This window comes from Haliotis rufescens, unplaced genomic scaffold (assembly GCF_023055435.1).
Source record: "Haliotis rufescens isolate VD_foot unplaced genomic scaffold, xgHalRufe1.0.p SCAF_2, whole genome shotgun sequence".
In the NCBI taxonomy this organism is placed as follows: domain Eukaryota; kingdom Metazoa; phylum Mollusca; class Gastropoda; order Lepetellida; family Haliotidae; genus Haliotis; species Haliotis rufescens.
Genome location: NW_025963890.1, coordinates 60,689,569 through 60,715,443, shown reverse-complemented (window position 1 = coordinate 60,715,443; position 25,875 = coordinate 60,689,569). Strand labels below are relative to the sequence as shown.

The 25,875-nt window shown below is 37.1% G+C and overlaps 1 protein-coding gene across 1 annotated transcript in view; it reads left to right on the top strand.

Annotated features, from left to right (window-relative positions):
• Window positions 1-407: 407 nt before the first annotated feature.
• Window positions 408-25,875, top strand: part of LOC124142205 (heparan sulfate glucosamine 3-O-sulfotransferase 1-like) — a 287,594-nt gene continuing 262,126 nt past the window's right edge. Inside the window, exon 1 of the mRNA XM_046510542.2 lies at window positions 408-462. The gene's annotated coding sequence lies outside the window, so the exon portion shown is untranslated. The remainder of the gene's footprint in view (window positions 463-25,875) is intronic.

Here is a 25,875-nt window from a genome sequence, read left to right as displayed (position 1 = left end):
GTCCCCACGGTATAAGGGAGGTAACTCTGCCCATACCTTGTGCGTTTTTTGTATTTGTCATGTGCGATACTTTTTATTTATGTGTTGATAAATGTATCTTTCTTATTATGTTATGTTATGGCTTTCTTATCCTGCCGCATCGTTTATTGTAAGAATCATTGTTGTGTTGGTCTCTACTGTTAGGTTTAATATCTAAAAGGGATGATTCAACCAGTGGGTTTCAATGTTTACATGTGAAATTAAGTACAAAAACACTTTGTTCGTGGCAGGCCCCGAAGATAGATAAATAACCCTCATCTGATTATATAGTTTCCGACATGCAAATTGGATGGCAGGCAGACGCCCTTAACAGATTTACATGAAATAATAAGTCAAAGGAAAGTAGTATGACGGTCCGTCTTCCAACCCGGATATGACCTTCCACACTCACTTGTTTAGAAGCAGGTGCGCTGAAGTTTGACGGTAAGTGTTTACCAAGCTTATGTTTATGTTTGAAATCTTTAACATATTGTCGACATTATCAGTTTATTGACAAGGCCACGCGTATGGAAATATGTGTTCGGCCTTTACTCCTGCTGCATTCGTTTTTGCAATTCTTGTCATTGCCATCCGATATCAGAAACAGTCCCAGGAATATTCCAAAATGGTAAAGCCAAAGTTTCCCTCAAATTTAAAGTTCCTCCGCATGCAAAAGTTGTGAGTGTTTGATTCATACATAAATGATTGTAGGTGGTATACAGACAAGGTACCGGTGCCTGCGTGGCAGTAACATAAACATCACGCCAGATAAACAATATATTGGTAAATCAAGGCAAGCGTGTTTTAATGTTTTTTGTTGTTTAAAAAAAATACGAGGTTGTGTGTTAGGCGATCAGTGAATCTCTTTCACGGCTATTGTGTGAGCTTATTTAGAAATGAAATCTCCAGCATACGTCCTTGTTTGAGTTTGACAACATTGAAAGTTTGTTTTGTTTGTTGTTTAACACCGCGCTCATCTATATACCGGCTATTTGACAACGGTCTGAAAATAATCGGCTCTCGACCAGACAATCAAGTGATTGGTATAATGTGCGTTGATCCACAAAATTGGGATACAATGACATGCATCAACCAAGTCACTGAGCCTGACCACCAGATCCTGTTAGTCACCTCTAACGACAAGCATGGGTTGCTGAAGACCCATTCTATCACAGATTTTCACTCGTAACCATCAACTAGGTCACAGCCTGACCTGGATGTTCACAGGTGGGGAAACTCCACTACATGTGTACATCTGCATGATTATTTCAACACACATGTTACTGATACCACGTCTTGTCAGTTAATGATTTTGTACATGGTGCACAATACAATCACCGTAAAAAAGAAAAACTTCAAAAGAAGCTCCAAGCTTTGTATTTGGTTATTTTAGACTGTAATTTTGTGTTGGGTTCAGACATTTTTGGTAAAAAATTAATAATCAAGATTGTCAAACACATTATTTTATCTTATGTCAATTTCAATATATACAGATTTTGGAAGCTGAATGTACACTATTAAATCAACAGGAACTTTGATATTTCTAATTGATAACTTGTTAAAGGGAAATGGACTCGTAATAGCTGCACATGTACCGCTATTGTATATTGCAGTAAAAGGATTATTGTTTGCACTTTCCTCTCAAGGTCACACATGTTCCAATGTTTAGTAGTGCGCTAGGGTCATAAGAGGCGACTAATGGGATCGGGTGGTCAGGATGGCTACTTGGTTTGATGCATGTCATTGTATCCCAATTGCGTGGATCGATGCTCATGATGTCAATCGCTGGATTGTCTGGTCCAGACTCGATTATTTACAGACCGCCGTCATATAGCTGGAATATTGCTGAGTGCGGTGTTAAACAACAAACAAACAAACTGTGCTAGGCATGAAAGGAGTGTTGTTCGTTTGTTAGAGACTTGATGTATATAGTAGGTTATAATCAGATGTAAAGTTACAAAATGGATGTTTTCTGCACGAATACCCACATGTCCCGTCAAACAACTTCTATTTCTGAAAGAATACAAATAGTTAAAGGTGTTTATTGTCAGTTGTTTGTTATTGTAGCACAGTAACATCTATATTTTACTGCCAAACTATGTATAGCCTTGTGCAACAAAGATGCCAGCTATTGCTATATTTAATGTTCCACCTACTGCCTAGATAGTGAGTCCACTTATTTTAATGGCAGCCTATCAGGTTAATGGTGTTGATGTTTATCAACTTCAACAAGCCATTCCAGCGCTAGGCATTGGCAAAGGGCAAAGGCATTGTATGGACACTTCTTTGACTTTGCCCTCAACATACCTTTAGACATTTAACTATAGACAAGCCCACTCAGGCTGGTACCAGTTTGCATCCCTGGATATAAACAAGGGCATATTCTGAATTATTTCCTACGAGGGCAAACATATCGGGGTTCATTAACATCATATGTGCCCTAGGGTCAGTGTATTGTTTTGGTCATCCAGACAGCATTGTTGACGGTATTTGAATCTTATTGTGACGTGAGGTCCGAATGACGTCACACTAGAAACGATGTCATAGCTGAAATTTTTTGACTTCATTCGACAAATTGTGGTTCCGCTGCTGTTGCGACTTGCTGTCCTTATGGGTGAACGCTAAAATTTGTCTCTGTATGTAGACATCATCTCGGTAACATCTTCTATATATTTCTGTTAAAACAAATATTGTATTTCAAAGGTAAAGGGAGAATTCTGCATTTTTCTGACAATAGAATTCCAATTTTTGTTCCCTGAAATGCAGTTGAGTGAGTGTTCCTCAGTATTTTGAAACATATCACAATATTTTAGACATGTGACTAACATTACCAAGTGAAATTCATGCGATAAGTGCTGTTTGATAAAAGTATTGTTACACATATTAAAAGCAGGGGAAATGATTCATATTTCGCAGTATGGACAAATTAATTAAATTTTTCTAGACTACTCACTCAAGGATGTTGTTACTAACACATGGTCATACTGACTGGACATTCACCGTGTACACTGAACACATGATACCCCTCCACCACCGGCATTGCTTGTGCCTATTTCAAGCGTACATGTTAGGAGATGAGGGGTGGTTGGGTAGCCCAGTGGTTGAAACGTTTGCTCGTCACACAGAAGATCCGGGTTCGATTCCCCACATTGGTACAATGTTAAAAGCCCATTTCTGGTGTCTCCTGCCATGATATTTTAGATTTCTGTACTTATTTTCTTTCAGATTAATACTGATGTTATATAGTTACTAAAACTACACCACAGTCTGTCAGTGGTAGACCTGTTGCTTTCCAAAGCATCTTAATGATGGCCTACAAACCCTTGACTTGTAAAATTCCAACAGGGCCAGCAGAATGGCGAAAGTCTCACCCTGCTGTTTTATTATCCTCATCGGCAGATTGAGCCAGCGTGTATTCTGGGTTAGGACAAGTCTCCAGCAACCCATGCTTTTCGTAAGAGGCGACAAATGGGATGGGGCAGCCAGGCTCGCTGACTTGGTTGATTCATGTCATCGTATCCCAGTTGCATGGATCTTGATAACAATCACTGGATTGTCTGGTCCAGATTTAATTTTTACAGATCGCCATCAACTAGCTGGAATATTGCTCAGTGCGGCGTAAACAACAAAGAAAACAAAAAAACAAACAAAACTTGGTTGATGGCATGTCATCTTACCCCAACATATGGATTGTTGCTCACAATATCAATCAATAGATCATCGGACCCGATTATTTACAGGCCGCCATCATTTAACAGGAATTTTGCTGAGTGGGGCGTTAAATGACTACTTTCTGTCCTGATTGCTTACACTTCTGTATATATATATATAGTGGGGCACTGGTTGCCAGTCTAAGGCACAGCAATTCATGTTTCAGAGTTCCACGCCTTAGCCATGCCAGAAATATATGATTGTTCAAAGCCCAGTTCACAATTTTATGTTTCAAGGTTGTCAGCACATAAATGTGCTTGTGCAAAATGGTAAATGCCTGAGACCTTAATCACTTCAGATTTTCCAACCACGTCAAACTGACACGCCATGGTATTACTGAAGTACTGTTCAAAGCCTTGTTAAACCTAACTCACTCACCCTAGTTCTGTACTGAAACACTTTATAAACACGTTCCGATTTCAGTAATATTTTTACAATATGGCCACAATTATGAAATTACCGTATTCGACGTAATAAGCGCCCCGTTCTAATAAGCGCCCACGGCAATATTTTCCAATATATTGGCTAGTGAACAATCCCAATTAGCACCCTTCCGACTGATCAATGTACACAATACGTGTACATTTATTCGTATATAATATCCACTCGTGTTATTACGGGCAATTAAATTCTGGAAAAATATATGTCGTGTAAAATACGCACAGACTTTTCTTTTGTATCATTTCAGGCTGTCAGCAGAAACCATAAAATTTACGATCTTTCGACTCTTTCACCCAAATTATATTCTAATAAGAGCCCCCTATTTCCAATTTCGAGAGCGCCATGGGCGCTTATTACGTAATACGAATTACGAATACGGTAAGTTGTTTTGTCTATTTAGGCATTAGGTAATCAAACACAGCAATGTCATTTTGTCATCATGTTTGTCATCATGTTTGTCATCATGTTTGTCATCATTCTTTGTCATGCAGGTAAATATTTACCCTGTTTAAAGCTGAAATCTTTCACTTGTCCGAGTTAAAGTTGATAATGTGTTTTCATTATGTGTCAGTATTTAAAAAGTTATACAGTTATTTATCATAACACAACACTGACCATGATAAATCATAAAACCGCTGGTTCCCATGAACTGGAACATTGTAGCGATTTCTGATAATTATCCTGTGTGGCCAAAGAAGCCATTTTGGAAATGTATCATGCAGGATGTCCAAATGGTGTTATACTGGCATTTCTATGCAACTCTTGTGATAAGGTCTGCTGACATTCATCACACGCTCTGTGACACTGTGGCACCACCTACATGAAGTGGTGTTTATATAACAGGAGGCGACATTTGTCAGCCACCAGGAGCATGTTTTATTCATATCTCCATCTACAACATTTCACACTGGCGATAATTGAACCACCAGATAAAGCTGTTTCTGTAGCAAAGGTTAAAACTTGCCTGATCAAATTGCAGTATCTCTAGGGTCAGATTCTAAAACCGAAACATTCCATGTACCCTATAAACATGATAAATATAAGATCCAGTGCTCTGCTGTGCAGAGTTGCATCCCCTAGCCATGCCAGGATCTGCTGGTTGTTGGTTTGAATCCTAGATTCGTCTTGAGCATAATCCTTGGTCTGTCAACACCATGTTTGTCTTTTGGGTTCAATCAGTGTCCGAAACATCTAAGACCTGCATTAGGGCTGGCTATCGATACAGTTCATAGAGATCAATAATCGTTTACTAAATATCGATGAATTATCGATAAACATCAGAGAAGTATCTGTGAGCAAATACGCAAAAAAATCCTGGAGAAATCAACATATATTTCACTGCACTGGTGAGTGGTGGCATATTCATTTCAGGGATTACTTTGTGCACATTTGAGTTATAACAAGAACAGTTTCCCTCTTCAGCAATTAACATTATTGACAATAAAAAGTCTGTTTTGGTAAATGTAAGCTTTGTTTCATCACAATAGTTTATGTAACATTATCATTGATTATCGGTGCCACAGTTTTCATATCGATAATGGTTAATATTTCTTCCCATCCATGATAATTCCGATTGTGCCAGCCCTAACCTGTATGACTTCGGGCTTTGCACCAGAGTGGTAATTGTTTAAGATATGCATCAGTTTGTCTTTCATCCTACACTTGTCATGATTAGACTGAAATACTGCAAAAGCACTCTTAAACCCCATGTCACTCGCTTAGTTCTATCACAGCAATTATGGAGACGATGTAAGAGTAATCTTTCAACTCTGAAGATCTGCCTTGTCAGATAAGGACGATTCAGTGTATTTTGGGATGGAGGCTGTCATCAAGTGTAGCTGAAAGGCTTCCAGACATGCCATGACTATCAACAACTGTTTAAGACCTCCAAGCTTCAGGTGCATTGTTCAGTTCTCACTGCTAGGGCAGAGTAGCCTTCTGGTTAAAGTGTTGATTTGTGCACCAAAGACTTGAGTTCAACTCCCCACATGAGAACAAATTGCAAAGCCCTAGCTGGATATAACTGGAATGTTGATAAAAGCAGCAAAAAACACACACATTGTTCCTGTGAGAGTGATACCCATCAAAATGTCACTGAACATTGTTAGCAAATACAGAAAGCTCATTTACAGGTCTTTGATAGGCATTTGGAAGTCAAAGAACATGAATACATGACACTTTTTTCTGGATAGCAACTTGTTTATTTCTTGTACTGATGTTTCAGGGCTACTTCTTGGCCTTCATCATTCACCTGAGTGGCGGTTGGGTAGCCTAGTGGTTAAAGTGTTCGCTCGTCATGCCAAAGACCCGGGTTCGATTACCCACATGGGTAGAATGTGTGAAGTCCATTTCTGGTGTCCCCTGCTGTGATATTTGCTGGAAGATTGCTAAAAGCGGCGTAAAACAAAACTCACTCACTCATTCACTTGCAAAGGTTCACTCCTCGTTTCCTTGCTCTGTAACCATGGTGATTTCAGGAAATGATGACTGATATGTGATCGAGCCCTGTGTGACTTTGTTTTGTTCTGACATCAATTGAAAAGAATTTAGATCATTTGAGGATGTAATGTGATGTGTATGTATAAAAGATATAATACCATGACCAGTATCGATCCACAGACTCTCTACTTAATCAGTGCCAATACGTGCATTAGAATTACCTCCCTTGTTTGCTCTCTTGAGTGTGAGATCGTTATGTAATAAACCGCATGGTTTTTCACCCGCCATTGATTTGGGTTGGTTATTGAAAACTAAATGTATACGCCAGTGAAAACGTAACATAATGTTTATCCTCCATATGATTTTATCAAATAGATTGGTGTGATGAGCACATCTGATGCATATCTTTTATCCAGAAGTAGATTCTCTTGTTTATTTCCTGCTATTGAATAAGGTTTCCCTGTGTAGCCTTGAAACGTCATTTCACATAACATGCCACACATAGCAATATCCAGCTATATGATAGTAGCCTGTAAGTAAATGGTCTGGATTAGATGAGTCAGTGATTGATATTATCCACACCATTTGGGTCGATGACACACTTTCAACCAAGTCACTGAGCCTGAACACGCAATCCATTAAGTCGTATCTTACGACTAAGATTGGTTTGCTGGGACCATTTCTAATCTGGAAGGGGGCACGGGCAGCCCTTTCGTCTAAGGTGCCGTGATTCGCTGTGCAGAGTTGCGTCCCTTGGGCATGCCAGAAACCTATGATTGTGGGTTCGAATCCCATTTCGCACGATTATGTTTCTAGGTTTGTCAGCACCATACCCGTGCTCGTGGGTTTCACCGAAGTTGTAAATGTCTGAGACCTGCATCACTTCAGGCTTTCCTCCCACATTAAGCTGACACACTGTGATGTAACTGGAATAATGTTAAAAGCGGCGTTAAACAATGTTAAACCCAACTCACTCACTCTAATCTGGAATCAAGCCGTGAAGATATGTGATCCAGATAGATTGGTGTGTTGAGCACATCTGATGCATATCTTTTATCCAGAAGTAGATTCTCTTGTTTGTTTCATGATTTTGAGTAAGGTTTGTTGGAGGGGCACGGAGTAGGCCTGAAATGTCATTTCACATAACATGATGACATATGGCGTCTAGTCATGTACAGGTGTTTTGCCACAAGTGCCACTTATAAGTATTAAGGTGTCGCATGTTTTCCATGTGTTACGATTGTATCCCCTTCTTTCACGTAAGTAAGACTTCAGAACAATAGGCAGTAGATGACTACAAACATATGTTTCTGCTGACAATGTGGCAACCTTATCTCCAAAATCAAAGTATTTTCTGTATCTGCAACAGGAAGTGCACCTGCCCGTCAAGTGAGGAGCACAATGTCTGCCACTGCACAATTATGTGCAATTATGTTATTCCTTTTGACAAGCTGAGGCTCAGTATGTCTTGTTTACTGAGCTTTCATCAGTCGTTTGTGAACAGCATGCCACATTATGCAGGACATATTGTTCGTTTGTTGTTTATTGCCGTACTCAGCAGTTTTCAAGCGATATGAGAGTGGTCTGTAAATAACCAAGTCTCGACCAGACAATCCTGTGATAAATAGATATTGTGATGTTGTTGGGGGTACGATGACATGCTTTCAACCAAGTCATCGAGTCCAACAATACGATCCATTTAGTCTCCTCTTATGTCCAGCATAGGTTGCTGGGACTAATTCTAATCTAGAATTGACCCGTGAAGACCCGGGTTAGAATAGGCTTTCAGCAAGCCATGATTGCTGCAAAAGGCGACTATGCTTGTCATAAGAGGCGACTAATGGGATCGGGTGGTCAGGCTTGCAAACAAACAAACAAACAAAACAAACTAATAATAACATAATCACAAGTTTCTTTATATTTGTTGTTGTTACCACATGACACATGAGACATACTTCCTGCATAGATTTTTATGTAAGTTATCCTGCTTTGATTACACAGCCTTCTTGTCATTTGTCACCTTATTGACCTGAAAACCAACTGTTTTGAGTCAGAGAGTATAATGACAATAACACTCTGTTCTTTCTTCTGTTGCAAAAGATCCGTGAAGATCCGGGTAGAATAGGTCTTCAGCAGCCCATGCTTGTTGTAAGGGGCGACTAACGTGATTGGCTGGTCAGGTTCGCTGACTTGGTTGATGCATGTCATCGATCCCAATTGCGTGGATTGATGCTCATGATATTAATCACTGGATTGTCTGGTCCAGACTCGATTATTTACAGACCGACGTCATATAGCTGGAATATTGCTGAGTGCGGCGTTAAACAACAAACCAACCAACCAAATCTGTTTTAAAAGCACGGAAAGTTTAAAGGGTGCAAAGTGTAAGATTTTTAGGTGGGCGTTCATCAGATAGCGTCTTGGGACTGGAGTAAAGAGAGAGGGGAATAGGTCCCCACCCCGCCATGTTAGTAGTGGGACAATACACCAATGAATCGGTGGATCATGATTTTTTACTTCTCGATACAAGTATCGATCACAGTTACACACGAAGTAAAAAATATCGATTGTTACCTTAAATGTATTCTTTAATAACTTAACCAAACACTAATTACAAGTGAAAATGAGTAATGAAAACGTAAATATTTTCATCCATTGCACCATACTTGACACTGTGAAATGTAAATCGTTAGTGTGTCAGGTATTTGGCCTTTCTCTCTATGAAGAAGATGGCTTACGCACCACAGATAAGAGCACAAGCAAGTATCGTGATGCGTATCGGATCATGAGTAAGGTATCGTGATATGTATCGGATCTCACAGTTGGTGTATCGTCCCAGCCCTACCCCATATGCCTTGCTTGTAGTGAGCACTCATAGAAGATGAAGTGGATATGGCTCTTGGACTTCACTGTGTGTCAAGATGCCCTGATAGTATGGTTCACTCGTCATGTTTCAGTCTCCAGGCTCCCTGGTCCAGACGCTATTGTTTACGACTGCCTCCGTGGTCAAGTTGAGAGAGCGTTGACTTTCCTGGTTGTCGTTGACTTTCCTGGTTGTCGCCAGTTTATGTGACTTACGACTGTAGGCAGTGAAGGCAGAGGGAGAATCTTTGGAAAATGTGAATATATTCAAAAACAATTAAAGTACACCTTATTCCTTCATATTACTACAGTTAATGACAGAATAACTCATGTAATATGATTTTGTTTGTGTGTTGTTTAACGCTGCACTCAGCAATATTCCAGCTGTATCACAGCGGTCTTCAAATAATTGTGTCTGGACCAGACAATCCAGTGATTGACATCGTGAGTATCGATCCATGCAATTGGGATACGATGACATGCATCAACCAAGTCAGCGAGCCTGACCACCCGATCCCGTAAGTTGCCTCTGACGACTATATGAAAAAATCAAGTGTTTATTTCTTCTTTTGAGCAGTATATTTGTCCAAGGAAATCTGTAATCTCCATTTACATTTTCGAAAGTCTTTACAGACTGTGTGGGTAATGGTATTTCCACAATGTATCAATTGTCGTAATCATGGTATTATGGGTTAAATTTCAAGATATTAAAAAACTCTGCACAATGTTGATAAAGATGTGAGCTGCTTGTCTGCTGCTAGAGATGTCAGTACAGTCCCACCTGGGGGTTCACTGACAGGGGAGAGCCTATGTTAGTCTGTCTACATTGTCCCACACCAGTCTCTCCTGTATCCCTTACACAGGGCTTGCTGTCAGGAAGTCGAACATTGTTGTAGTATTTGAAGTGGCTAAGTTTGGATAGATTAGGTCTCTGATTCTGAGAACCCAAACAGTTTGAACATCTGGATTACTTATGAAGGACTTGGCTTGGATAAGTTATTAAGTAATTCAATACCTAATTTGTTTTTTCAAATTTCATGATCTATTTAAATTTCGCCATGTATAATTATACACAGACAGTGTGTCAGTTTCACAGAGGTTACTTATGTTACACAGTCTAGGGCTTGATAGGCAGCAGTTTGATCAAGTAAAAATGTATGATGACTAGGGCCTTTATGATGTTCCTTATTCGTAGCCACTAGGATCAAATATTTATGAATATGCAATCATGTGCATTTACATACCCTGTACCTAAAAACATCCATAAGAAGATATGATATGCATAGATTTCTTCAAAGACAACACTCTTATTATATTTAATTTGACAGGAATGTGGTCACTGGTCATTGTAGCATTTGAGCAGATACTGGTACTTAGACAAGTGCAGTATATAAATGTATAATATAGATAATTAACAAACCATGTCAAATAATTTATGTTGTTAATGTTTCACTGAATATAACAACTAATACATCAACTGCTGACTTGTTATTGTATTCGTGAATTAATATTCGTATTCATTACCCTATATTCATGATACAAATCATATTCGCCTCAGCGTGTATTCGTTGCAGCCCTAGCGATGACCTCCGAATCCAAGACTCACCCTGATTATGTTTGGGTCTTTACTCCCACATCAATTTGACATAATGTGACACCAGAGTTGATTGATAAATTCTAAACCTCACATGGAAGGAATTGCGTTTTAGTGAAATCTGTTGTTGTGGACATTACTTGATGTCAACAAACACTTGGGTCAGTTGAGGAAATTGTTCCGCTGTGACAAACGAGCAAAGTATGCAGGAGTCTGTGACCTTTGCAAGTACATGATCACTGCACATTCCTCAAGCTTGTCCATTATCCCGATTGTTGTGTGGACTGGAAATGTGAACCCAGGTTTCTTCCATAGTCACAAATAGCTGCAAGAACCTTTCTGGATCAGCTTCAAACAGAGCAAGATAGTCAACCCTCATATGACTGAAATACTCACTCACACGATGATCTCATGATTTGGTAGTAGGAACAGTGGTTTGAGGTTGGAGTTGGTGTCAGTGAAGAAAGGTTCACTTCTAATTTCCTTCTGTAACCATGGTGATACATTGTGTAATTTCAGGATATGATTAATGATATGTGAGCGAGGCCCTGTGTGACATTGTCTTGTTCTGACATCAACTGAAAAGAATTTCACACATTTGAGGATGTAATATATTTTGGTCATATAATCTAATCAAATAGATTGGTGTGTACTACTGATAGACATCTTTGACCCACAGTAGATTTTCTTGTTGATTTTATTAAATTGATTAAGTTTCCTTGTTGGAGCACGTTAGAAGTTTATCACTGGTGAAGTCACAATTATTCTTGACAAATAATCATGATGATCAGTGTTCCTGTTTACTGGTAATTACCAGTTTTTTACCGGTAAACTTTGGATTGGACCAGTAATTCGTGTGGTTGTCAGTCCCTGTGGACAGGCACATAAGGTACCTTATATCAGTCAGCTTGTCTTTTATCATCAGGGTTTCCCATTGTCTATGTTTAGTGCAAGGAAGTAACATTTAGCTCATCTTCCCGAGGCAAGAGAGTTAACTGACTTTAAAAGTCCAGTTTCCACACTTGCCGAACTAGGCTGGAATTACTGGGCTCGATCGTAGCGCCACCAGTGGCTATTACCAATTATGTCCGTTCTAAGCCTCTCCTAAGGACCAATCAGATTCCACCTCTCGTATCACTTGCGTTTGCTTCACACAAAATGGTTGCACCCGGTCAGGACGATCTGATTGATAATCAATATCTATATTGTGATAAAACGGGTCTTACATCGCGAAATGCATCAAATCACGTGAGCACCTTGATTAAAAACATGAGAAGATTTTGAAAATATCTGCTGACAACGAGTTGGTGGTGCACATGCTTTGCAAATCCTGCAATCGACCGAAATCTGCACGACAGTTTACGAACCGGATTTCAATTTCGGTGCATGATTTTGATTGGACTATGCATAGACTTGTTAGTCCAGCCAAAATGTAACTCCATAATACCAGCCTAGTTCGGCAAGGGTGGAAATTGGACTTTTATAGTCAGTTAACTCTCTTGCCTCGGGAAGATGCATTTAGCTTTGCTTAGAGGTTAAATATCTATTTTTAGAGACTTAGTCTTGAACCAAAGTAAAATACTGAATATGATGTTTAAAGAATTACAAGCAGGTAGTTTACATACATTTTCTTATTTGTTCAGAGTTAGGACTGACAAAAAATTGAGGGGACTGGTAATTTTTCGAGTTGCCAGTCCACCGGGACTGGAGGTTTTAAAAGCCAGCTGGAACAGCAATAATACAAAGGCTGTTACATTTGTGGTTGGTATTGAGGTAATCAGGATATCTATTGTGGGTTGGTGAAGTATGTTTCCATGCAGACATAACAGAAAGACTGCGATCTGTTGTGTGTTTGTAAAGATGCTGTGGCTTTGAAAATTCCCTCAAATCAAATATTTTAGAAGTTAGTCAGGATCTGTGAATGTTTGATGGATTATCAAACCAGGTTGATTCATGAAGTCTTGTCTAATATTTGGTTGTTCCAAATGATATTAAGGACATATTTGGCAACATGGCATCTAGCATTTTCAAGGAATGGAATAGCAGGGTAGGAAATTATATTTTATTTCCACCGTTGTCCACAAGTCGGCCAAACTAATCATCAACATGATCTATCATCTACCCAGTCATGCTTATAGTAGGCAGTGTTAGAGATTGGCACTAGTCCTGTTGTCCTTGCCAAACTGTCCAATAGCTAAGGTATCCTAAGGACTTGTAGAAATTTGCCCTTTTTAAGAGTTTAGCTATGTGTTATCATTATTAGTACCTGTGGGCTTTTTTAAAACTGTTAGTTTCTATCACTGAGTAAGTAGTCGGCAACAAATTATTTCAGTTCAGATGTATTTACGATATTTTTAACATCAACATTATATATTTATTTAGATCTGCAATAGACAGTTGCCTTTATTCACACAATGTACATAAGACTGATGTTAAAGCCAAGTTCTCTGTTGACATTTCCTGCCATGACTCAACATGAAGCAAGACAACATTGTTTTACTGCCTTTAATACTTGAAATATCATTTTTTCCTTGATGGGTGTGTACTATGCTTGAGTCCACGCTATACACAAGGGAATACTGTGTTTATTATTTGTGAAACCAGGAAACATGGAGGTAAGAAATTGGGTTATGTGTAAGGATAGTTGCACAAATTTGATATCCAGATTTACGGCATACCATTATCATTTTTTTATGTGGTTAGGACCAAGGTGTGAAACTACGGGACCAAGGGGGGTACTTATGATATTGTCTGTCATCTCTTTCCCATGTAAATACAGTGCAAGGCTGATAACGTGTATCACCGATATGCCATGATTTATGTCTAGACGATATGATGTGCTACACCATGTACATGCTATGTTCCACATCACTGTAACCTCAGGGCTACAGAATGTTTTTTTGAGCTGTTGAATATTTGCTCATGTGGGTATTTGATAGTTTTTGAGGGTATTCAATTTTTGTACTCCCTTAGATCCAGGCTTTTGGGTATTTATGTACCAATGCACAGACATTTTTGAAATAATTCTGCTTAAAATGTTGATTTTTCAGTTTCTGTTCATGTGCTGCCTCAAGAAAGTGAGATATTGCATAAGCTCACAACCGCGACGAACATGTGTCCGTTGTAATAAGATGTAGCTTTTGTTCATTAATCACTGAGTCGAGTTAATATATTCAGTCAAACGTAACGTACTCACGACAGCCTACTGTCTCTCGTATGTGAGATGGGTGGGGTTCTTGGTACTCAGTGAAGCACTTGACACTAATTAATTCAGTCACCGTGACTAGCCTTCCCATGTGCGACCCTGTCGAGGGGTTGAAGCGTCCCCTAAATTTTTTTATGTACATTTGTACTCAAGTAACCCAAGATTTATTTGTTTATGGTAATTTATTTTGCATATTTTATGCAAATACACAGCATATTTGGAGCTCTGGTACTTTAGTGGAGACACGGATGTCCCAGTCATCCAAGATGCCACAGTTTCCTGTGCTGAGTTGCACCCCTTTGATGTAAACTGTAAACTTTTACATGTATTTTGATTTGTTTGTTGTTTAAATCTGCACTCAGCAATATTCCAGCCATATGACAGCAGTCTGTAAATAATTGAGTCTGGACCAGATAATCCTGTGATTGACGTCATGAGCATCGATCTACTCAATTGGGATAACAATGACATGCATTAATCAACCCTATCCCTTTACTCACCTCTTACGACCAGGAAAGTCGCCTTTTATGGCAAGCATGGGTTGCTGAATACCTATTCTACCCCAGGTCTTCAAGGGTCTTGTTGGTTTGTGTTCTTGTTTACCATAATTATGTTTCTAGCTTTGTCAGCACCAAACCCATGTTCACTGGTTTTACCAAAATGGTAAACATCTAAGAGTATTATCCCTTTGGCGTCCCTCACTAATTAATTCACCAGCGCCAAAGGTATATGTGAGTTTATGTCATGGTGCTTTGTCCAATGTCTGTCAGTGTCATCTTTCTGACCATCTGTTCTGCTTCTCCAATGTCTTGACTAATAATAGACCTCAGATATGATCATGGCGTTAACATGGTGAAAATATTGAAACAATTATATGGGAGATAAGATTAAATTGTCAAAACCTTTGATCATCGTCATCTAAGACAAAGGGTCCAGGATTCACTACTATTTAGAACTATAAATTTTCTTGCCTGTTCAAGGGAGCTAATTTGTGAAATGAAATCATTGCCACCAAAACATTTCATGTGTTTTTTGTACTCTAAGCTGACAAATAATATATAAAAGACCTTACTTACAAAAGTAAACCCGTGAAGATCCGGGGTAGAATAGGTCTTCAGCAACCCATGCTTGTCGTAAAAGGCGACTAACGGGATCGGGTGGTCAGGCTCACCGACTTGGTTGATGCATGTCATCGTATCCCAATTGCATGGATCGATGCTCATGATGTCAATCACTGGATTGTCTGGTCCAGACTCGATTATTTACAAACCGCCATCATATAGCTGGAATATTGCTGAGTGCGGTGTTAAACAACAAACAAACCAACCAGTTTTGCAGGCTGAAGATGTCCTTGGTCCATGAGCACTGAATTTGAAATCTAAACATTATTGTATTGGGATATTTTTATGTAAATTTGCTAAACAGAACCGATCCTAATATTGAACATATAAAGCCATTAGTCTGTTGTATGGAACAAGTTATAAGCGAAGCTACACGTGGTACACGTTATTCGAGTACAGTAATAGACGTCATCGGTGTGTCCTGCCTTGACCGTGGCTGTTCCTTGGATGTTTTTTCCGCCTTTTTTTAGTGATCACTGTTCAGTTAACATCTGGGGTGGTCGGGTAGCCTCGTGGTTAAAGCGTTCGCTCAACACGCCGAAGACCCGGGTTCGATTCCCAACATGGGTACAATGTGTGAAGCCCATTTCTGGTGTCCCTCGCCATGATATTGCTTGAATATTGCTAAAAGCAGCGTAAAACCATACTCACTCACTCACTCAGTTAACATCTTTCTCAGTCCACAAAGCAGATTAAGAAAGCCTACTCGTGAACTATTTATGATTATGATAATATTGATATTCCGTTATTACAGCAGAATAACTTAAAGGTTAATTGAAATTCTATTATGAATGATAGATATATTAACACAACTGCCATTAAGTTAGTAGATACCATTACTCAATTCTGTGAAACAAATATTCCAAATAAGATAGTCCCAATCCGCCTCAGTGATGCTCCTAGGATGACTGGGAATATCAGAAAACTCAAACATTGGAGAAATAGGATTCCTGAACAAGCCAAATGTTGAAATCACCTGCAGATTTAGAAAGATTGGGAAAATATTAGGGCTGGGACAAGTCCAAATTTACTACCAGGGTACCCACCCCCCTATTACCTGACCCTACCCGGGCACCATTGCAGGTCTCAGGAGATGTTTCAAAATGTCCATTTGGAAACATTTCTAGCATAGCCCTGGCCCTATTAAACACTGAAGCTGAATTAAGTTATATCTTTATTCAACCATATGAAAAATCAGAAGGAATGGGTGCATAGTCAGAAAGAAATGCAAATATTAGTGATGTGTAGTGTAACCATAGAGCTCTAGACCACGGGTCGGGGTAGTCCTGTGGGTACCCGGGTCTTACTCAGTATCCACCCGACCCGGGTACCCGAGTAACCCGTCCCAGTCCTAGAAAATATCATCATTCAGTTATAACAGAGTTTAGGAAATGCAGATTAGCATATATAGAATGATTGGATAATGTGATTAACACAGATCATGGAAGCAGCTCAAGGTGGCTTATTATGAAGTATTTACTTAAGCAGGGAAAAAGAACAAAGAATCTTTTAATGTACATAGAGGAAATGATATTTTTGGTATTCATTAGTGTTTGTTATTTGCTTGTTGTTTAACGCTGCACTCGGCAATATTCCAGCTATATGACGGCGGTCTGTAAATAATCGAGTCTGGACCAGACAATCCAGTGATTGACATCATGAGCATCGATCCACGGAATTGGGATCGATGACATGCATCAACCAAGTCACCGAGCCTGACCACCCGATCCTGTAAGTCGCCTCTTATGTATTCATTAATGATATAGTAGACAATATTCAGAGCAGTATTAATTATTTACTGATGTTTTATCATTACCGTATTCGACATAATAAGCACCCAGGGCGCTCTCAAAATTAGAAATAGGGGGCTCTTATTAGAATATTATTTTAGTGAACAACAACAGGGTTGAAAGATCGTAAATTTTGTGGTTTATGCTGACAGCCTGAAATGTTTATATACGACAAATATATTTTTCCAGAATCTAAGTTCCCATAATTAAGGATGCATATAACACAAGTATTATACACAAATAAGTCTTGTGTACATTGATCAATCGGAAAGGGTGCTAATTGGGATTGTTCACTAGCCAATATATTAGCAAATATCGCCGTGGGGAGCTTATTACGTCGAATATGGTATGTGATTTGTGACGACCCTGATTCATCAGCAATATGTTTAAATACAGATTTAGAATTGATAGCAAAATGGGCAAATCTTTGAAAATTTATTTTAATCCTAATAAGACTGAATCAATTTTATTTTCTTGGAAGAGAACAACAAATACAATGCCAGATCGGTTTATGAACGATATCAAGATTGAATATGCTAATTCTCACAAACATCTTGGACAAACTCCACAACACGATGGTCAGTGGCCTCCAATGTTCATCCAATGATCAACTGTTTAAGAAGCTTGAAAAATCGACTTCAAAGGATTCAAAGGGATATCCTTCAAACTTTATATGATTGATTCAATTTACCAACATTTGTTTAGGCTGATTACATCTGGAATAATTGAAAAAAGAATCAAGAATCAATAAATGATATTAGAAAAACTTTATTAAGATTTTTAAGAACTATTTGTGGATCTGTCAGAGGAGGGTCTCATTTCTAAAATAGATAATAAAACAGGCTATTCATTTCTACATGTTCTCAGCAACTCATGAAATATGCATAAAGTATTTTATAAAAGAGTTACAGATTATCTTTCAGATCTCATTCCATTAAATGTTTCTGCCAGTTCCACATATACTACAAGGTCCTCCATCATACTCTGAATTCCACTTTGTCGCACAGAAATGTACAAAAAATCATTTATACCAACTGCTATATGAGACTGAAATATGTTGGATGATGTACAGACTCTTTGTCTTTATTTAAATTGCTTTTAATAGGGCTTAAAAAAATATAAGAATTGGTTCTTAGGCAATGATTTTGGAAATATAGTGCGGGCGGGCAGTGGGTTTTTTTGGTTGTGCAAACTAGCATGTAACCAAATAAACAGTTGTGTACAATCAACCTGGGAAAGGACCTCTCTACATAATATTTGACGAGCGTTGGACTTGGAATATTTGAGGATTTTTAAATATTCTTTTCTAAAATAGAAATAAAAGCAAAATGGGCGGCAAACTTTATGATGATGCGGGGGGTGCCTGAGAACTAAGACTATTTTTTTTTAGCCTAAAACATATCAAGCAATGTACCTCACATAAATAAAGCATATCAAGCAATGTACCTCACATGAATAAAACACATCAAGCAATGTACCTCACATGAATATAACATATCAAGCAATGTACATCACATAAAACATATCAAGCAATGTACCTCACATCAATAAAACACATCAAGCAATGTACCTCACATGAATAAAACATATCAAGCAATGTACATCACATAAATAAAACATATCAAGCAATGTACCTCACATAAATATAACATATCAAGCAATGTACATCACATAAATAAAACATCAAGCAATGTACAACACATAAATAAAACATATCAAGCAATGTACCTCACATAAATATAACATATCAAGCAATGTACATCACATAAATAAAACACATCACGCAATGTACCTCAAATCAATAAAACATATCAAGCAATGTACCTCATATTAATAAAACATATCAAGCAATGTACATCACATAAATATAACATATCAAGCAATGTACCTCACATAAATAAAACATATCAAGCAATGTACCTCACATAAATAAAACATATCAAGCAATGTACATCACATAAATACAACATATCAAGCAATGTACATCACATAAATATACTGTATCAAGCAATGTACATCACATAAATATAACATCAAGAAATGTACCTCATATAAATAAAACATATGAAGCAATGTACATCACATAAATAAAACATATCAAGCAATGTACCTCACATAAATAAAACATATCAAGCAATGTACATCACATAAATAAAACATCAAGCAATGTACCTCACATCAATAAAACACATCAAGCAATGTACCTCACATGAATAAAACATATGAAGCAATGTACATCACATAAATATAACATATCAAGCAATGTACATCACATAAATAAAACATATCAGGCAATGTACATCACATAAATAAAACATATCAAGCAATGTACCTCACATAAATAAAACACATGAAGCAATGTACCTCACATAAATAAAACATATGAAGCAATGTAGCTCACATAAATAAAACATATGAAGCAATGTACATCACATAAAAAAACATATCAAGCAGTGTACATGACATAAGTAAAACATCACACAATGTACATCACATAAATATAACATATCAAGCAATGTACCTCACATAAATAAAACATCAAGCTATGCACATCACATAAATAAAACATATCAAGCAATGTACCTCACATAAATAAAACATATCAAGCAATGAACCTCACATAAATAAAACATATCAAGCAATGACCTCACATAAATAAAACATCAGGCAATGTACATCACATAAATAAAACATATGAAGCAATGTACCTCACATAAAAATAACATATCAAGCAGTGTACATCACATAAATAAAACATATCAAGCAATGTACATCACATAAATAAAACATATCAAGCAATGTACATCACATAAATAAAACACATGAAGCAATGCACCTCACATAAATAAAACATCAAGCAATGTACCTCACATGAATAAAACATATCAAGCAATGTACATCACATAAATATAACATATCAAGCAATGTACCTCACATAAATATAACATATCAAGCAATGTACCTCACATAAATATAACATATCAAGCAATGTACCTGACACAAAAATAAAACATATCAAGCAATGTACATCGAATAAATAAAACATATCAAACAATGTAAATCACATAAAAAAACATATCAAACAATGTACATCACAGAAAAAAACATATCAGGCAATGTACATCACAAAAGTAAAACATCACGCAATGGGCATCACATAAATAAAACATATCAAGCAATGTATCTCACATAAATATAACATATCAAGCAATGTACATCACATAAATAAAACATATCAAGCAATGTATCTCACATAAATATAACATATCAAGCAATGTACATCACATAAATAAAACATATCAAGCAATGTAGCTCACATAAATAAAACATATCAAGCAATGTACATCACATAAAAAAACATATCAGGCAATGTACATCACAAAAGTAAAACATCACGCAATGTACATCACATAAATAAAACATATCAAGCAATGTACCTCACATAAATATAACATATCAAGCAATGTACATCACATAAATAAAACACATGAAGCAATGCACCTCACATAAATAAAACATCAAGCAATGTACCTCACATGAATAAAACATATCAAGCAATGTACATCACATAAATATAACATATCAAGCAATGTACCTCACATAAATATAACATATGAAGCAATGTACCTCACATAAATATAACATATCAAGCAATGTACCTGACACAAAAATAAAACATATCAAGCAATGTACATCACATAAATAAAACATATCAAGCAATGTACATCACATAAATATACCATATCAAGCAATATACATCACATAAATATAACATATCAAGCAATGTACCTCACAAAAATATAATATATCAAGCAATGTACATCACATAAATATAACATATCAAGCAATGTACATCACATAAATAAAACCTATCAAGCAATGTACCTCACATAAATATAACATATCAAGCAATGTACCTCACATAAATATAACATATCAAGCAATGTACCTCACATCAATAAAACATATCAAGCAATGTACATCACATAAATAAAACGTATGAAGCAATGTACATCACATAAATATAACATATCAAGCAATTTACCTCACATAAATAAAACATATCAAGCAATGTACATCACATAAATATAACATATCAAGCAATGTACCTCACATAAATATAACATATCAAGCAATGTACCTCACATAAATATAACATATCAAGCAATGTACCTCACATAAATATAACATATGAAGCAATTTACCTCACATAAATAAAACATATCAAGCAATGTACATCACATAAATAAAACATATCAAGCAATGTACATCACATAAATAAAACATATCAAGCAATGTACCTCACATCAATAAAACATATCAAGCAATGTACCTCACATAAATAAAACATATCAAGCAATGTACATCACATAAATAAAACATATCAAGCAATGTATCTCACATAAATATAACATATCAAGCAATGTAGCTCACATAAATAAAACATACCAGGCAATGTAGCTCACATAAATAAAACATATCAAACAATGTAAATCACATAAAAAAACATATCAAACAATGTACATCACAGAAAAAAACATATCAGGCAATGTACATCACAAAAGTAAAACATCACGCAATGGGCATCACATCAATAAAACATATCAAGCAATGTATCTCACATAAATATAACATATCAAGCAATGTACATCACATAAATAAAACATATCAAGCAATGTATCTCACATAAATATAACATATCAAGCAATGTACATCACATAAATAAAACATATCAAGCAATGTAGCTCACATAAATAAAACATATCAAACAATGTACATCACATAAAAAAACATATCAGGCAATGTACATCACAAAAGTAAAACATCACGCAATGTACATCACATAAATAAAACATATCAAGCAATGTACCTCACATAAATATAACATATCAAGCAATGTACCTCACATAAATAAAACATCAAGCAATACACATCACATATATAAAACATCAAGCAATGTACATCACATAAATAAAACATATCAAGCAATGTACCTCACATAAATATAACATATCAGGCAATGTACCTCACATAAATAAAACATATCAAGCAATGTACATCACATAAATAAAACATATCAAGCAATGTAGCTCACATAAATAAAACATGAAGCAATGTACATCACATAAAAAAACATATCAGGCAGTGTACATCACATAAGTAAAACATCACGCAATGTACATCACATAAATAAAACATATCAAGCAATGTACCTCACATAAATATAACATATCACGCAATGTACATCACATAAATAAAACATATCAGGCAATGACCTCACATAAATAAAACATCAGGCAATGTACATCACATAAGTAAAACATCACGCAATGTACATCACATAATTAACATATCAAGCAATTTACCTCACATAAATATAACATATCACGCAATGTACATCACATAAATATAACATATCAAGCAATGTATCTCACATAAATAAAACATATGAAGCAATGTACATCACATAAACAAAACATACGAGGGGTGTTCATTAAAGATTTCCCCTAAACCACTTAGGGTTGTCATATTTGGTTGAAATTTCACATGTGTAATGATACATGTATCTATGGGTTATGTCTGAATTTGCAGCACCGAACTATTAATCTTACCCCTTTTACAGGTGTTATGATCGAGTAGGGTGTGACAATGGCGCCAGTAGAATACCGAGCAGTGGAAAGGTCGCACACCAAAAGAAACTTTCGATGAAATGAAAGCAACTTATGGGGAAGATGCCCCATCATATGACGTTGTAAAACACTGGCATCGCCAGTTCAAGTGTGGTCGGACATCTGTGGAAACAGCTGCCATTCCTGGTCGCCCCCATTCAGCCATTGATGAGGACACTATCCATCAAGTGGAGACGGCCATTTTGGCAGATCAACGTATAACTGTTCGCCAGTTAGCACAAGATGTCAAGATCAGTGTAGGGTCTGTGGAAAAAATCATCCATGACAATTTGAACATGCATAAGGTGTCTGCACGATGGATTCCCAGGTTGCTCACACCTTTCCAAAAGCAGGAACGAGTCAATTGCTCAAAGGATCTTTTGGACATGTGCCCAAAAAAACAGGCAAACTTTTTTGACAGACTTATCACACAGGATGAACCATGGGTCCATCACTATGATCCTGAGACTAAAGTTCAGTCGATGCAATGGAAGCATGTGGAGTCACCACCCCCAAAGAAGGCACGTGTCCAACCCTCTGTAGGCAAGGTCGTGCTCACGGTGTTTTGGGACCAGCACAGAGTAGTGATGATGGATTTCTTGGCAAAGGGTACCACCATTACAGAAGCTTATTATGCTTCACTGCTGCGGAAATTGCGGGACGCTATCATGCTTAAGAGGCATGGCCTGCTGACCAAGGGTGTCCGTCTCCAACAAGACAATGCTCCAGTACACAACTCTCATGTTGCCCAGACAGAAGCGCGGTCCTGTGGCTATGAAATCCTTCCACATCCTCCCTACTCTCCTGACCTTGCACCATCTGACTTCCACCTCTTTCCAACCATGAAGTCATTTTTGAAGGGAAAACGTTTCACAGATGATGAAACCCTGATTTCTGAAGTCAAGTCCTGGTTTGAGATGCAAAATGAGGGCTTTTACAAGCAAGGTCTCCATAGATGCATAAAACGATGGGAAAAGTATGTAACTCTTGGTGGTTCCTATGTGGAGAAAGACTAATACCTATGCCAAGTTTCATTCCACTAGGTCCATCGAAAGTGGGTCAGGGGAAATCTTTAAAGAACACCCCTCGTATCAAGCAATGTACATCACATACATAAAACATATCAAGCAATGTACATCACATAAATAAAACATATCAAGCAATGTACATCACATAAATAAAACATATCAAGCAATGTACATCACATAAATATAACATATCAAGCAATGTACCTCACATAAATATAACATATCAAGCAATGTACATCACATAAATAAAACATATCAAGCAATGTACATCACATAAATAAAACATATCAAGCAATGTACATCACATATATAAAACATCAAGCAATGTACATCACATAAATAAAACATATCAGGCAATTACCTCACATAAATATAACATATCAAGCAATGCACCTCACATATGTAAAACATCAAGCAATGTACATCACATAAATAAAACATATCAGGCAATGTACCTCACATAAATATAACATATCACGCAATGTACATCACATAGATAAAACATATTAAGCAATGTACCTCACCACATCAATAAAACATACCAGGCAATGTACATCACATAAATAAAACATATCAAGCAATGTACCTCACATAAATATAACATATCACGCAATGTACATCACATAGATAAAACATATTAAGCAATGTACATCACATGAATAAAACATACCAGGCAATGTACATCACATAAATAAAACATATCAAGCAATGTACCTCACATAAATATAACATATCAAGCAATGTACCTCACATAAATATAACATATCAAGCAATGTACCTCACATAAATATACATATCACGCAATGTACCTCACATAAACAAAACATATCAAGCAATGTACATCACATAGATAAAACATATCAGGCAATGTACATCACATAAATAAAACATATCAAAGTAGAACTAATCATCTTATTCATTTTAAACTTCACTTGGTTGTAGCGACCTAAATGGGTGCAAATTTTATTTGTGATATTTCATCTTATAGTTGTGGATTTTACTATGAAAGACAGCCTTTATTATCTATTACAGTGTCTAAATTTCTGCATAATAAACAGCACCCCAATATGTGGTCCCAACATTCTTGTATCGATACTAGCACCATGCAGACTTATGCTGAATCAGAAAAACCATAAACATTGGTATATGACCATGAAGGATATTGTTTTCGTCAGTTGGCTTTATCCAAGAAGCATTATTTTGGTGAAAATAAGACATAGTAGTCATTGTTTGTTTTGTCAGAGGATGGTGGGGTAGCCTAGTGGTTAAAGTGTTCGCTTGTCATGCTGAAGTCCCTGGTTCGATTCCCAAAATGGGTACATTTTGCAATCCCATTTTTGGTGTCCCCCAATGTGATATTGCTGGAATATTGCCAAAAGCAGCGTAAAACGCAACTCACTCGTTTTGACATCATATACAACAAAGTGTATTGTCATTTGAAAAAGGTATAACGAAATATTCTCAAAACTTCCAAAGATTTAGGAACAGCACTGTGTACAAATGTTGGGTATTATGTCTTTTGTATTTTGCATTAAGGTGAGCTTTTGTGTCTTGTGCTGGAGATGAAAAAAACAAAGCTGTAGATTGAAAAACAAACCAAGCTATTTTATCCATCAATCAAACAGACAGTTGGAGGTCATGTGACCACAAAGCTGAGGGCAAATTTGTTGGACCATTGCCAAAACAAAGCCGACCAAGCTTGGACAGTGACCACCAACAAGCAACAGTTGGTCAACTGACCATTCAGAAAGCCATTCATCACACAGGTGGGAGGTCTGGCTCCAGCACAAACTGGACTGTGCTGGTGTTGGGTCCGGTACAAGTGATGTAAACATGTTTATTTGATGGAGGATTTTTCTGGAGGCAACATATTGCATGCTGTTTTGATACAGATTGAAAGTGGATGCAAATAATTTATGTTGTTAGTTCTTAAGGACGCAAACAAGTCTGGCTCTTGGAATCATTAAAACTAATCAAAATTGTAGATTGCATGTTAC